At 44.8% G+C, this 12,387-nt stretch overlaps 1 pseudogene; it reads right to left on the bottom strand.

Moving 5' to 3' along the window:
- LOC132886044 (Fc receptor-like protein 5) overlaps positions 1-12,387 on the bottom strand; it is a 107,995-nt pseudogene that overhangs the window by 79,404 nt on the left and 16,204 nt on the right.

The following is a 12,387-nucleotide window of genomic DNA, read 5'->3' as shown; positions in this document are numbered from 1 at the left end:
ACAGCCAAACCCGCTGCCCAGGGCGGAAAGCGTGTGCAGGTCTTCTATGGCGGTTGGCCTGAGTCTGGTTGGTTCTGGAGGTCTGTATGAGGGTCTTCCTGACCTTGCTCCAGGTCTTGCGACACCGTCTCACATATTGGTTGACCGAGGGCACCCCCGCGTCCTCCTCCTGGTCCGGGAACAGAGGTGGCTGGAACCCGAATTGGCACTGGAATGGCGACAGCTTGGTGGCCGATGACTGCAGGGTGTTGTGGGCGTACTCCGCCCATGGCAGCCAGGTGCTCCACGATGTCGGGTTATCCATAGCCAGGCCTCGCAGGGTGGTTTCCAGGTCCTGGTTGAGCCTCTCCGTCTGACCATTGGACTGTGGGTGAAACCCAGAGGAGAGGCTGGCAGTGGCTCCGATGACCTTGCAGAACCCGTGCCACACTCGGGAGGAGAACTGGGGCCCTCGGTCTGAGACGATGTCCTGTGGAAGACCAAAGACTCGGAAGACATGATTAAACAAAAGTTTCGCAGTTTCAAGAGCAGAGGGGAGTTTGCACAGTGGTATGAAGCGGCAGGCCTTGGAGAATCTGTCAACTAAGACCAAAATGACCGTGTTACCTTGTGACTCAGGGAGACCCGTGATAAAGTCGACTGCCACGTGGGACCAGGGACGCCGGGGAATGGTCAGAGGATGCAGGAGACCCTGGGGACGCTGTCGTGGGTTCTTGGTTCTGGTGCAAACCTCACAGGACAGGACAAATGACCTTACTTCCTTCTCCATGTTAGGCCACCAGAAGCGTCTTTTCAGGAAGTCCAGGGTCCTCCGAGCTCCCGGGTGGGCGGTGAGAGGGGAAGAGTGACCCCACTGGAGAACCTTGGCCCGGGCTTGATGTGGGACGTACAAGAGGCCTGGTGGCCCCGTCCCAGGACCGGGGTCCTGGCGTTGGGCTCGTCGGACAGCCTCCTCAATACCCCAGCGGACAGGGGCCACAATCCGGGACACAGGGATAATAGGCCCGACTTCATTCTCCCTGTTAGTGGCAGAGAACAGTCTGGACAGTGCGTCAGGTTTGGTGTTCTTGGAGCCGGGGCGGTATGAGAGGGTGAAGTCAAACCGACTGAAAAACAGGGCCCACCTAGCCTGTCGAGGGTTCAGTCTCTTGGCTTGCTGGAGGTACTCCAGGTTCTTGTGGTCAGTCCAAACCAGGAATGGATGTTGTGCTCCCTCCAGCCAGTGCCTCCACTCCTCAAGGGCCAGTTTGACCGCTAGCAGTTCTCGATCCCCCACATCGTACCGGGACTCAGCAGGACTCAGGCGGTGGGAGAAGTAAGCGCAGGGGTGCAGCTTTCCTTCCGAACGTTGAGAGAGCACCGCGCCGACACCACTGTCCGAGGCGTCCACCTCCACGATGAATGGTTGGGAGGTGTCTGGGAGAACCAGAATGGGTGCCGTGCAGAAGCGGTCCTTGAGGTCTTTGAACGCCTTTTCTGCCTGAGGAGACCAGCCATAAGATCCACCTGTCCCTTTGGTGAGGTCAGACATGGGTGCTGCCACAGAACTGAAGTTCCTGATGAACTTGCGGTAGAAGTTAGCGAATCCTAAGAACTGCTGAACCTCCTTAACGGACTTGGGAGTAGGCCAATCCCGGACGGCCAGGGTCTTGGCAGGGTCCATTTGGAGTTGGCCTGTCCGTATAATAAATCCCAGAAAGGAGACCTCGGGAACATGAAATTCGCATTTCTGGGCCTTGGCGAACAGATTGTTCTGTAGCAGCCTCTGGAGAACCTGGCGGACATGGTGGCGGTGCTCCTGCACGGTCTTGGAAAAGATAAGGATGTCGTCGAGGTAGACAAAAACGTATAGGTTAATCATGTCCCTTAAGACGTCGTTGATTAGGGCCTGAAAAACAGCTGGTGCGTTGGTGAGTCCGAAGGGCATCACCTGGTATTCGTAGTGCCCAGACGGGGTGTTAAAGGCAGTCTTCCACTCGTCTCCCTGTCGGATACGGATGAGGTGGTATGCGTTCCGTAGGTCCAACTTGGTGAAGACGGTGGCGCCTTGGAGCAGGTCGAAAGCTGTGGACATCAGCGGAAGGGGATATCGGTTGCGCACAGTGATCTTATTCAGGCCCCTGTAATCAATACATGGTCGGAGCCCCCCATCCTTCTTGCCGACAAAGAAGAAGCCGGCTCCAGCAGGTGAAGTGGAGGGTCGAATAAACCCAGAGACCAGGGCATCTTTGAGGTATTCCTCCATGGCCTTGCGTTCTGGCTGAGAGAGTGAAAACAGTCTGCCACGAGGAGGGGTAGTCCCAGGGAGCAAGTCGATGGCACAGTCGTAGGCCCGGTGCGGAGGAAGAACGGCGGCCCTGCTCTTGCTGAATACCTCCTTGAGATCCCAGTACTCTGTGGGAACTTGAGATAACTCTGTGAGATCAGGGGGCTCGGCAGGAGACACAGGAGAGCTAGAGAGCAGACAAGAGGCATGGCATGCAGGGCCCCATTCCACAACCTGGCTTGTTACCCAGTCTATGCGAGGGTTGTGGCGAGTAAGCCAAGGAAGGCCTAGAATAACTGGGAACTCAGGTGAAGGAATCAGGTGCAGGGATATTTCTTCCTTGTGACCTTGAGACTGGAGGAAAACAGGAGAAGTAACTTGGGTGACTCTTCCATCACCTAACGCTTGGCCATCGAGGGCAGACACAGACAGTGGGACTTCAAGAGGTGCAGTCGGAATATTGATGCTTTGGGCGAAGTGAATATCCATAAAGTTCCCAGCCGCCCCTGAGTCTATCAAAGCTTGACAAGAGTGGACAGACTCACCCCAGGAGATGGAGACCGGGATGTAGATTCCTTGGCCAGGGAGTCCGGGAGAGAGGGTAGGCCCCGTCACAACCCTCCCTCGGCTGGACGGGGCGGTCCTTTTCCCAAGAGTTCGGGACATGATGCTCGGAAGTGACCAGGCTTGCCACAGTAGATGCAGCACTTGTCCCTCCTTCTGCGCTCCCTCTCAGATGCGGAGAGGCGAGTACGACCCACTTGCATGGGTTCTGGACAGTCACTGAAGGAGGTAGACAGTCTCCAGGTAGAGGTAGGGAGACTGGGGGGGCTCAAGGCTTGGTGGCGTTCTCTCATCCTGTTGTCCAGACGAATAGCATGTGAGATGAGGGTTTCGAGGTCACTTGGGCATCCAATAGAGGCCAGACCGTCCTTGATGGGGTCAGACAGACCATGGTGGAAGGCTGACACCAGGGCAGTCTCGTTCCATCCACTTACTGCTGCGAGTGTTCGGAACGAGATGGCGTAATCTGCGACGCTTCCTCCTTGCCGGATGGACATGAGCTTTCGGGCTGCGTCGGTACTGATGTCTGCCTGATCGAAGACCCGAAGCATCTCTTCAGAAAACAGCTGGAAATCAAAGCACTCAGGTCCCTGTCTTTGCCAGATAGCAGTAGCCCAGGCTCGCGCCTTACCAGCTAATAAGGTGATCACAAAGGCAATCTTGCGGCGATCCGTAGTGTAGGTGGTAGGCTGAAGCTCAAAGGTGAGTTGACACTGGGTAAGGAACTCTCGGCACTCACTGTGCTTGCCGTCATACCTCTGTGGTGCAGGAAGGCTGGGTTCGCGAGGTGAAGAAGGCAGCATTGCAGGAGGCACTGGAGCAGGAGTGGGAGCTGGATCAGGAGCAGGAACTGGATCAGGAGCAGGAGATGCAGGCAGAGATGTCAGCTGTGCCAGGGTTTTCCCAATTTGCTGAAGCAGTTCCTCGTGGCGAGCGAGGGCCTCACGTTGGCTGGTGAGCGTACGTCCATGAGCGTCCATGGTCGCTCCGAAGCGTGTCAAAGCTGCCATAATTCCCTGAAGGTTGGCCGGGTAGACAGTTGAAGCAGCCTCTGCTGAGTCGGTCATGACGGAGTCTTTCTGTTAGGGTTTTGCTGGGATTCGAACCTGGTTCGTTGGTGTGATGATCCAGCAAACCCCCACTAGGCCACCAGGGGGATGACTCAAATGCAGAGGCGTGAGGCGGAAGTAGAAAAAGAATCAAAAGGTTTATTTATACTATATACACTATATACAGGGCAAAACAAAAAAACAACAAAGAGTATAATCTAACACTGGGAAGACAAAGGGAAAAATAAAATATCAAAAGTTTAAGGTCCAAAAAGGAAAAGGCAAAAATGCAAAAGCTCAGAAGGTCAAAAAACACAGTACAAAGGAAACTGGAGATAAACATAACAGCACAAAGACTCCGTGACAAGAGGACTGAACTCAGGGGTATAAATAGACAAACTAATTAAGGACACAGGTGAAGATAATTAGGCAATTAACACAAACACAAAACACAGGAACAGTGGCGGCCTCTAGAGGCCAAAATAAACACGACATGAAAAGGAAATAACAGCGGCCTCTAGAGGCCAAAACAGTCCTAGTCCTAACAAATACTTTTTTGTTTTTTAACCTTTTTATTTTACTTTTAACTTTCTCATCACTGTTGGGTCAGATGAGAAAACAGTAAAACTATATGGCTGATCATCTCTCTCATTGTTCGACACAGAAAACAGGAACATTATATTAATACATCAATAACATTTTTAACCCTTTATTGTCACTGGGTTACATGAGCTCCATATTTCACTGTAGGAATAATAAACAGAAAAAAAAACAGACACAATGTTGTTTTGAAACAAATTTCCTTCTATTTTACTTCAGCATATATTATTCAATGATAAACTAAGTGAATTCTCACTAAAAGTATTCCTGAAGTGCTTTAACGCATCTGTATTCAGCACTATGAGCAGCTTGAAATGAAACTGTAGCTCATTATAATGGCCAATCACTATAGAGCCTCACACTTCAGTGTTTCCCACACATTGAGGAGACTATGGCGCCCCGCCATAGTCTAATTTGGGCCACCATAGTCTCAGTCTGCGCCCGCACGCATTCACACGCACGCACGGTGACACTGATGCACCCGGCCTGACATTGCGCGCGTTGCCTATCTGAGACAGCGCGAGGAGACAACTCTAAGCTACATCCTGTCTGCATCTACATGTTAAGGTAAGTTTATACAACTTTATGTAGCCTTTGACACGATTGAGAAGGTGACATTTAGGCTACGCTATTGTGCTTTATAGGCGTATGGAGAGCGCATTGATGGATGACGTTAAGTGTATTGTTTCAGTAAAATTACTTTGTCCATTTCGTACTGGCAAACCTACCTTTTCTGTAAGGCAACAGTAGGCTATTTTGAGGCAATATTAGTTAGCCCTACGTTGTTATCTAATTCATCAAATTAACTATCATCCTACCAGGATCAGGTCGTTTCCAAATTCACCAGCGAAGTGCTTCCCGCTTGACATTGTTTGTGCGCAGTCTATCCAAGTGATGGAGACATGAAGTAACAGCAGTGATGAACTAATCTAGGTCTGCATGTACATGTTAAAAGGGAAAAGTAGTCTATTCTAACAGAGAGCGAACTTCGATGCTACTTTTGAGAATTAGTGCTAGTAGCCTTAACGCGATTTGTTACTGGTGAGACAGAAGACGTTAAATTATTTTTAGCCTTTCCTCATAGGCTACCTTCTAAAGGTGAAGCTATTAGGCCACATAATTAAGGGAATGTAATGTTAGTTACCTATTTAATTAAATTAACTTCTTGACTCGAATTTGATCGTTTTTGTGATGTGAATCTCAATTGATTGTTTTTGATTCACCAGTGATGTGAATTTCAATTTACATTTACCCATTGTTTTAATGCTCAAATCCCACCTAAGGTCAATCTCACTTTCACTTAATTAAATATTTCAGAGTGAGCTCTACAATCACATGACTCATTGTAGTAACAAGTTGTTTGCCATTTTAGGTCAAAACAGACCTTCAGAACAGACTGCAAGGAGAGCACCTGGCCGCCTGCTTGAGGATTTCCATTAACGGGCCACAACCAGAAGATATAAATTATGAAAGGGCACTCGAACTCTTTTTCTCAAAGCCAAGAAAAATCAAATGCACAAGTGCAGGGTGTGGTCTTTGTAAATAGGGCAGGCATTTGTCAGGGTCACTTTTGACATACACATGGATTAAAGCAAAAAAAAAAATCATCTGACTGAAAAAAAAAGCTCCATGTTGTTGGCCCCTACCACGGCAGCAATGCGTCAAATTTTAAATGCCGTGTTGTCCATTATCCCCTTGGCCCCTACTTATAGTACATTTACGTAATTTTAATAATGACTAAAGCTAAGGCAAGACTTTACCATTGTCATTATTGGCTATAAATGATGAAACATCAAGTTTTTAGTGCAAAGTGCAAATTTATTTCAACAATACTTTAGTAATGCACAACAATGGTTAAGAGAAAAGTGCAAGTGCAGTCAAACTTGAACCATGCTTTCAAAAGAGTGGAACAGAAAGAAAAATAAGAAAATCTGTTGACATAAAACCAGGAAACAAGAAAAGTAAAGTGAAAGTTCACTTTTTCTGCTTCTTCGCAGTGAAGCCAAAGGCATCTAGTTTTTTGCCATTGCTTCCATAGACTTTTTTTTTTATGGCAAACTACACAAAAGCACACACCTGTCATTTTCATCTTTTTGCACCATGAACTAAATGGCTTGCCATTATCGCCCATTTCATTTAGCCAAGCCCATCTCCACTTATTCTTTACTGTTTTGTTGATGTCTGACACATCTGTGTCTTCATTTAAAAGAAGCGCGTCCATGCTGGCAAGACCGAAAGTAATTTGACGCACTCTAGAGATTAAAAAAGACGCATATTTATTTATTCAGTTGCACCTCTCATTCACACCTATATGGAGGTTTGTCACTGAAAACAGCTACTTTTGCAAACTCGGGGCAGAGTGGAGATTTCTGAAAACTCCATCTTCAGACACTCGTGTAAATCGGGAAAACGAAGCAACAGTGGGCGAGAGGGCGCACGCGAATATAATGAGTCATAGGTGTGAATCTTTCACCGAATGCCAATTGTCCCGGTTCTTCATGAAATCACATGTGGACGCACAAATTCATTAGGTTAACTTTCAAATAACTGTTCTTGTGCACTTACGACACCGGAGCCACTTTCCTGAATTTTGAGCTTCAGAGTATTGGCTCCTTTATCTATTTAATCAATGAACTTATTTGTCACATACATTAAATTACTAATGTAAACCATTAGTAGCCTATTTAAGCAATAGCTGTTTTCTCCACTGTTTTCCGACCTTTTGTGCTTAGTGAATGAGACACTTCATTACACTCCACTGACCGACTTCCAATTCCGGACTTTTTTGAAAATGTAAAATATAGGCCTACGAGATGTTTTTTTGGGACTTAATTCGCGTTGGTCCTTCACTATTAATTTTTGAGACTGGCGAGGCAGTAAATACTGTGGAATTATTTTCTCCTTACTATGAAGTTTGGCATCTTAAACAAGTGTCGGGAAATCTTGCAGCCCGACTCTGCAGCTTCCAATGTTTAAGCGAACTGCTGAAACCATAAATGTTTAAAGATTAAATCGTAGGCTGATCAAACCAAAGAAAAACACAGCCTTTCCAGAACGTTGTCTGCCGAAGCCTGTTTAACCTACAAAAGGCTTAATAGCAAAGGTCTTGCTGCAGCTTCAACTTTTTCATCTGATCACCTTTCAATAGGCAAATATCGTTATTACTACTACTACAAAAGGCCTAGTATTAGTAGTAGACAAGTAACCTAGTTGCCTAGTAGTAGGACAGCCAAATAGTTTCATCAGTGGCCTACGCCGAGCCTCCCCGGGACTAGACAGTAGCGGAGGCTGTATTTATTTATTTATGCCTATCTAGCGCAACAACTTATTCCTTTACATATACTCAAACATAACACAAGAAAGGGTTCAACAACAGGCAATCACAGCAGCTTGGTGAAGTTCTAAATCACATCGGTGTCAGACCTATGGGCCTACCCCCCCTTTTTTTTCTTCCTCGGATCTGCATCAATCTCATTATTGACCTTTAGCGCTCCCAGTTGACGGAAATCCGTCGTAGCAATGGAAAACTTTAATCCATGCATACAGCAGAGCTAGAAGTCCTTGTTTTGTAGACTTTTTGTAGGAGTTCAGGGTGTGAAGTATTGTAGGATTTTTGGTTTGGTTGCTATCTGTAGGATGTTCTTCTTGTAGGACTGCCCTCTGTAGCAACATGCTAAAATAAAATACAAGGTGCATAACCAATACCAACAAATTTGTTCTTTGTTAGTCTAAGTTTAGTAGGCTAAACAACCCCCCGCGCACCCCTGCAATTCAACCGGACACGCCCCCCGGGCTGCCCCCATAGTCTCCAAAATTTCTGTGGGAAACACTGCACTTTATAAATTTATATTCACGCAATAATGTAAAAATTTTTCAGATTTTTGCAGAAAAGAATGAGTCATTGGAAATGTGATGCTACGAAGCAGACTAACCAATCACAGTTGTTGCGGCCTACGCGCTATGTTGCTAGATTTCTGGAGAGGTGCCCATCAAGCTAGGATTTGATGCAGAATTATAAATTGGTCTTTTTTCTTTCCTGGCCAAGCATTAATTATTTATAGTTCCTTCTTTCCTCTGCTTTCTTCCTGCCTTTCCTTTCAGTTCTTTTTCAAATGTGTTTTTTATTTCCATTTTCCCATTATAACCTTTCCTTAGACAAAGACCTGATATACCATACCAGTCACCTCTCTACAAACGCATGACAGATGGCTGTGTGAAAGGCTGGCTTTAAGTATCCTGCCTGGCAGGTGCAGGCAATCAAGAATAATCAACCTGGAGAATTCTGGGTAACAGAGTTCTCCTGAATGGTCTCTCTCACTGTGTGCTGCTGTTGCCCTCTCCTGGCTGCCGGTGGTGTAGCATGACCTCTGAGAGTAACAAAAGGGAATAAATGTTTATTCAGACAGCAAAATATGCATGAAACTATTTTCTTGTTACAATTTTCCGTTGGAGGAAGTGTGTGATGGTCTTCCCTGCAGACACCTTTCAAAAAATTGCCCCAGTTGTGTAGACTGTGTTCGTGCTCATATACAGCATTGATTTTGATACAAGCTTGATTCACAAACCTCTCATCCTGACTATTTAATTCCTCTGCCAGGGCTGGGAAGTTATCTAGCAGGGTTTAACAGTGAAACTGTATAATTCACTTCATGAGGAGCTTTGATTGTCTGAATCACTGCTGCTGCTGTAATGTTAATTTCCTGTGTTGTGGACATTTTCAGTGTGATGTTAGTCCTGTACATCAGTGTAGCAGTGTGTAGACATGCAGTAAGAGTAATAACACTTCTCTTTGATTCCTCATTTAGTCCTGAACTTTACTGCACTGAGATCCTCTGCTTACACTGAATAATACTGCAGGATCCAGTTCCTGTATCTGCTTTTAAGAGAACACTTTATTAATCCCATGTGGGAAATTCCAGTGTGACAGCAGGAGTCAACAGACAATATAAGACAATGAAAAGACAATGATACAGCAGCAGAAGGGGGTTTAAAACATGAAATAAAAGAAATTAAGTAAACATTGTCTTGGTGAAAATTTATTATTTTGGCTCAGTAAATGTTTTAATGCCAGTACATCACTGTATAAAAATACAAAATAGTAAAAATGCTGATGTTGGCAAAGGCACAAGAGTTTTCTCAGTGTATTGCTTCATATGATACATGATTGCAAGCAGGTTAATAATTCAGTGCATTAATGATGCATTTATTTAATTGATCAAATATCTTCATCCACAAATCCCCTCAAGGCCCGGTCACACAGCGCTTTACGGCTTTATCACGGCCAAAACCCGTCAAAAAGTGCTCTCCCGTGAAGCAGACGATGTTGTTCGTGTTGATGTCGAACTTAAGACGTGTTACAGTCGATATACAGACGTGACAGGACGCAGGGGAAAATCGGAACGGCGTCGGACGCGGCAAAAAGTTTTGGACTGCTCAAAACTTTAGACCGCGGACAACCACGGCCGGCACACGTGGTAAAGACGTGCAACACACGTGAAAAACACGTGATAATCAGTGTCCCGGCCGTTATTAAAACTTGGGGAGACGTGGTAAGACGCGAAAGTTTGGCGGTCTATCACGGGCAGAGCACGGTCATCGGACGGGTGTTACGCGTTGGTATCACGGGATATAGCGTGTGTTTAGCGGCTTATCACTGAGAAATGGATTTTTCCGCGTACATACCACTGTCTAAGCCCGTTAAACGACGTCTCAAACAAGTTCTAAATTCGATTGATCACTGTCTAATCACTTCTGCATCACTTCTGATTTGCGGCATGTAAATACCGTAATTTTCTGAGACCTCGGCACTTGCAGTCTAGATGTCAAGGGGTGAACATGAACCCTCAACGCTGTGATGTCCTCATCTTAATGCTCCAGCACCAACAGAACCAACTGATACAGGCTCAACATATCCTACCGCTTTTATATGCGCAGCAAGCCGCTCTTCCAACGATGCTGAGCCGCGGTTACCCGTGATTTGACAGTGCTGCAGCAGTGAAACAGCCGCCGACGGCCATACCCCGTACAAAGCACGGCAAAGCCAAAAATTGACCAAAAATTACCACTTACGACCACGTCCACCAGATTTTTGTATCTTTTTGTACGTGATATAGACGCGGAGTGCTGTGTGACCGGGCCTTCACACAACTACAATTAAACTTCACACAGCTGAAAAGTCAAACAAAATATAACAGTATCTGAGACTGAGGGAGTTTTTCCTTGCCACCGTCACCACAGGCTTGCTCATTGGGGATAGATTAGGGATAAAATTACCTCATGTTTTAAGTCGTTCAAATTCTGTAAAGCTGCTTTGCGACAATGTTTGTTAAAAGGGCTATACAAATAAACTTGACTGTAAGTCTACTCCTTGTAATTCATCTAGAGCTAATCTCACACAGAAATAGAACACAGCAGGACAAATACAGTAGTGGGAGAACTAATACTGAGAACATAAAACACAATGTTAGTTCCCCACCATGTTTCAGATAAGTCAATTAACTAGTTTTTATTTTGCAGACACACAAAGCTTCACTTATTTTAACTCCAGTATCACTGGGCTTTTCACCAACCGCTCTAATTAACATAAAAACAACAAATCAGGATTCTTTTAAAATCCTCAGAAAATCCTAAAGAAGACATGATGAAATTTTATAGTAAATGCATCCTCTTTTTACTGATGAACTTTGCTCACTCCTCTATGACTGCATTCTCAATTCTCTCTTCAACAGTGTGAGCTGTGAAAGACATTAAAACATTCATTTAATTCATTTCATAGTTTATTTCAGGTGTTTATGGCAGAAAATTAACCAAACTGTATTTGATCTCATCTTAAACACAGTTTAAAGGGTGTTTGTTTGTTTTAATGTTTATTAATGACCAGTGAAGTGAAAAGTGCCATCTGCGTATGAAACACTCTTCTGCACTATTTATTATTTGTTCATAATGTACTTTATTAATTATGTGAAAATGTAACTCCACCTGAAGTATCTGTCACATGTAAATTCACTCTCAGAAACAGATGTGCTGTGTTTTATATCAAACTTACATTTAAATCTTATTGTAAGAGCATTTTAGAACAAGTGCTTTAACACTCAAGTGTGGATTTTTGCTTTTAAAATGAAAGTGAGTCAAATGATTTCTACTTTTGTGAAAGTGAAAATGTTGTTCTCGATTACTCAAAGTTAGTATGATCATGATGTGAAACATACTGAAAGAGTTCTTACTTCGAGCTCTGTAACATTTGACCAGCAGAATGATGGTCGCCAGCAGATACGGAGAGGCCGTCACTACACTGCAGATCGGCATGAGCACTGAGAATGGAGCTTCTACACATGATGGACCTGACGATGAATAAAATAAAAATGATGTTTTATTTTTTAAATGTTTGGATGTTTTAGTTCAATCTGCAGTAAAAAATAAATTAATTTACACCTGCGTGAACAAGTGAAACAGCACATTGTACACAGACTTAGATAAACTAAGCCCTATAGATTACATCATAGAAAGATACTGTGTTCAACACATTAAGTCACAGTTGTATTAAAGTGAATATTTAAAAGGTTTCTCACGTCTGACTGAGACCCAGCTTTTCAGTGACTCTCCTCTCTCTGGGTGTTTACAGTGGTAGAAACCTTCATCTGACTTTGAGACCTTAAGGATGATCATCTCTCGTGTAGTCTGTGTCTGGAGGACTGATCCATCTTTATAGAAATCACCTCGGAGGTTTGAGGGCTTTGGGTTTCGATATAAACAGTGTAGAGTCAGAGGATGTCCCTCAGTCACAGGATGGACAGGACTCTCCAGGATCACAGCACCATCTACAACACAGAAAACCACATTTACAAAATAAATATTTTCTCTCACTGATCGATATTGAATGTGTAAATCTGTATACAAACAGAAGGTGCC

This window comes from Neoarius graeffei, chromosome 1 (assembly GCF_027579695.1).
Source record: "Neoarius graeffei isolate fNeoGra1 chromosome 1, fNeoGra1.pri, whole genome shotgun sequence".
In the NCBI taxonomy this organism is placed as follows: Eukaryota; Metazoa; Chordata; class Actinopteri; order Siluriformes; family Ariidae; genus Neoarius; species Neoarius graeffei.
This window is presented reverse-complemented; position numbering and strand designations above follow the sequence as displayed.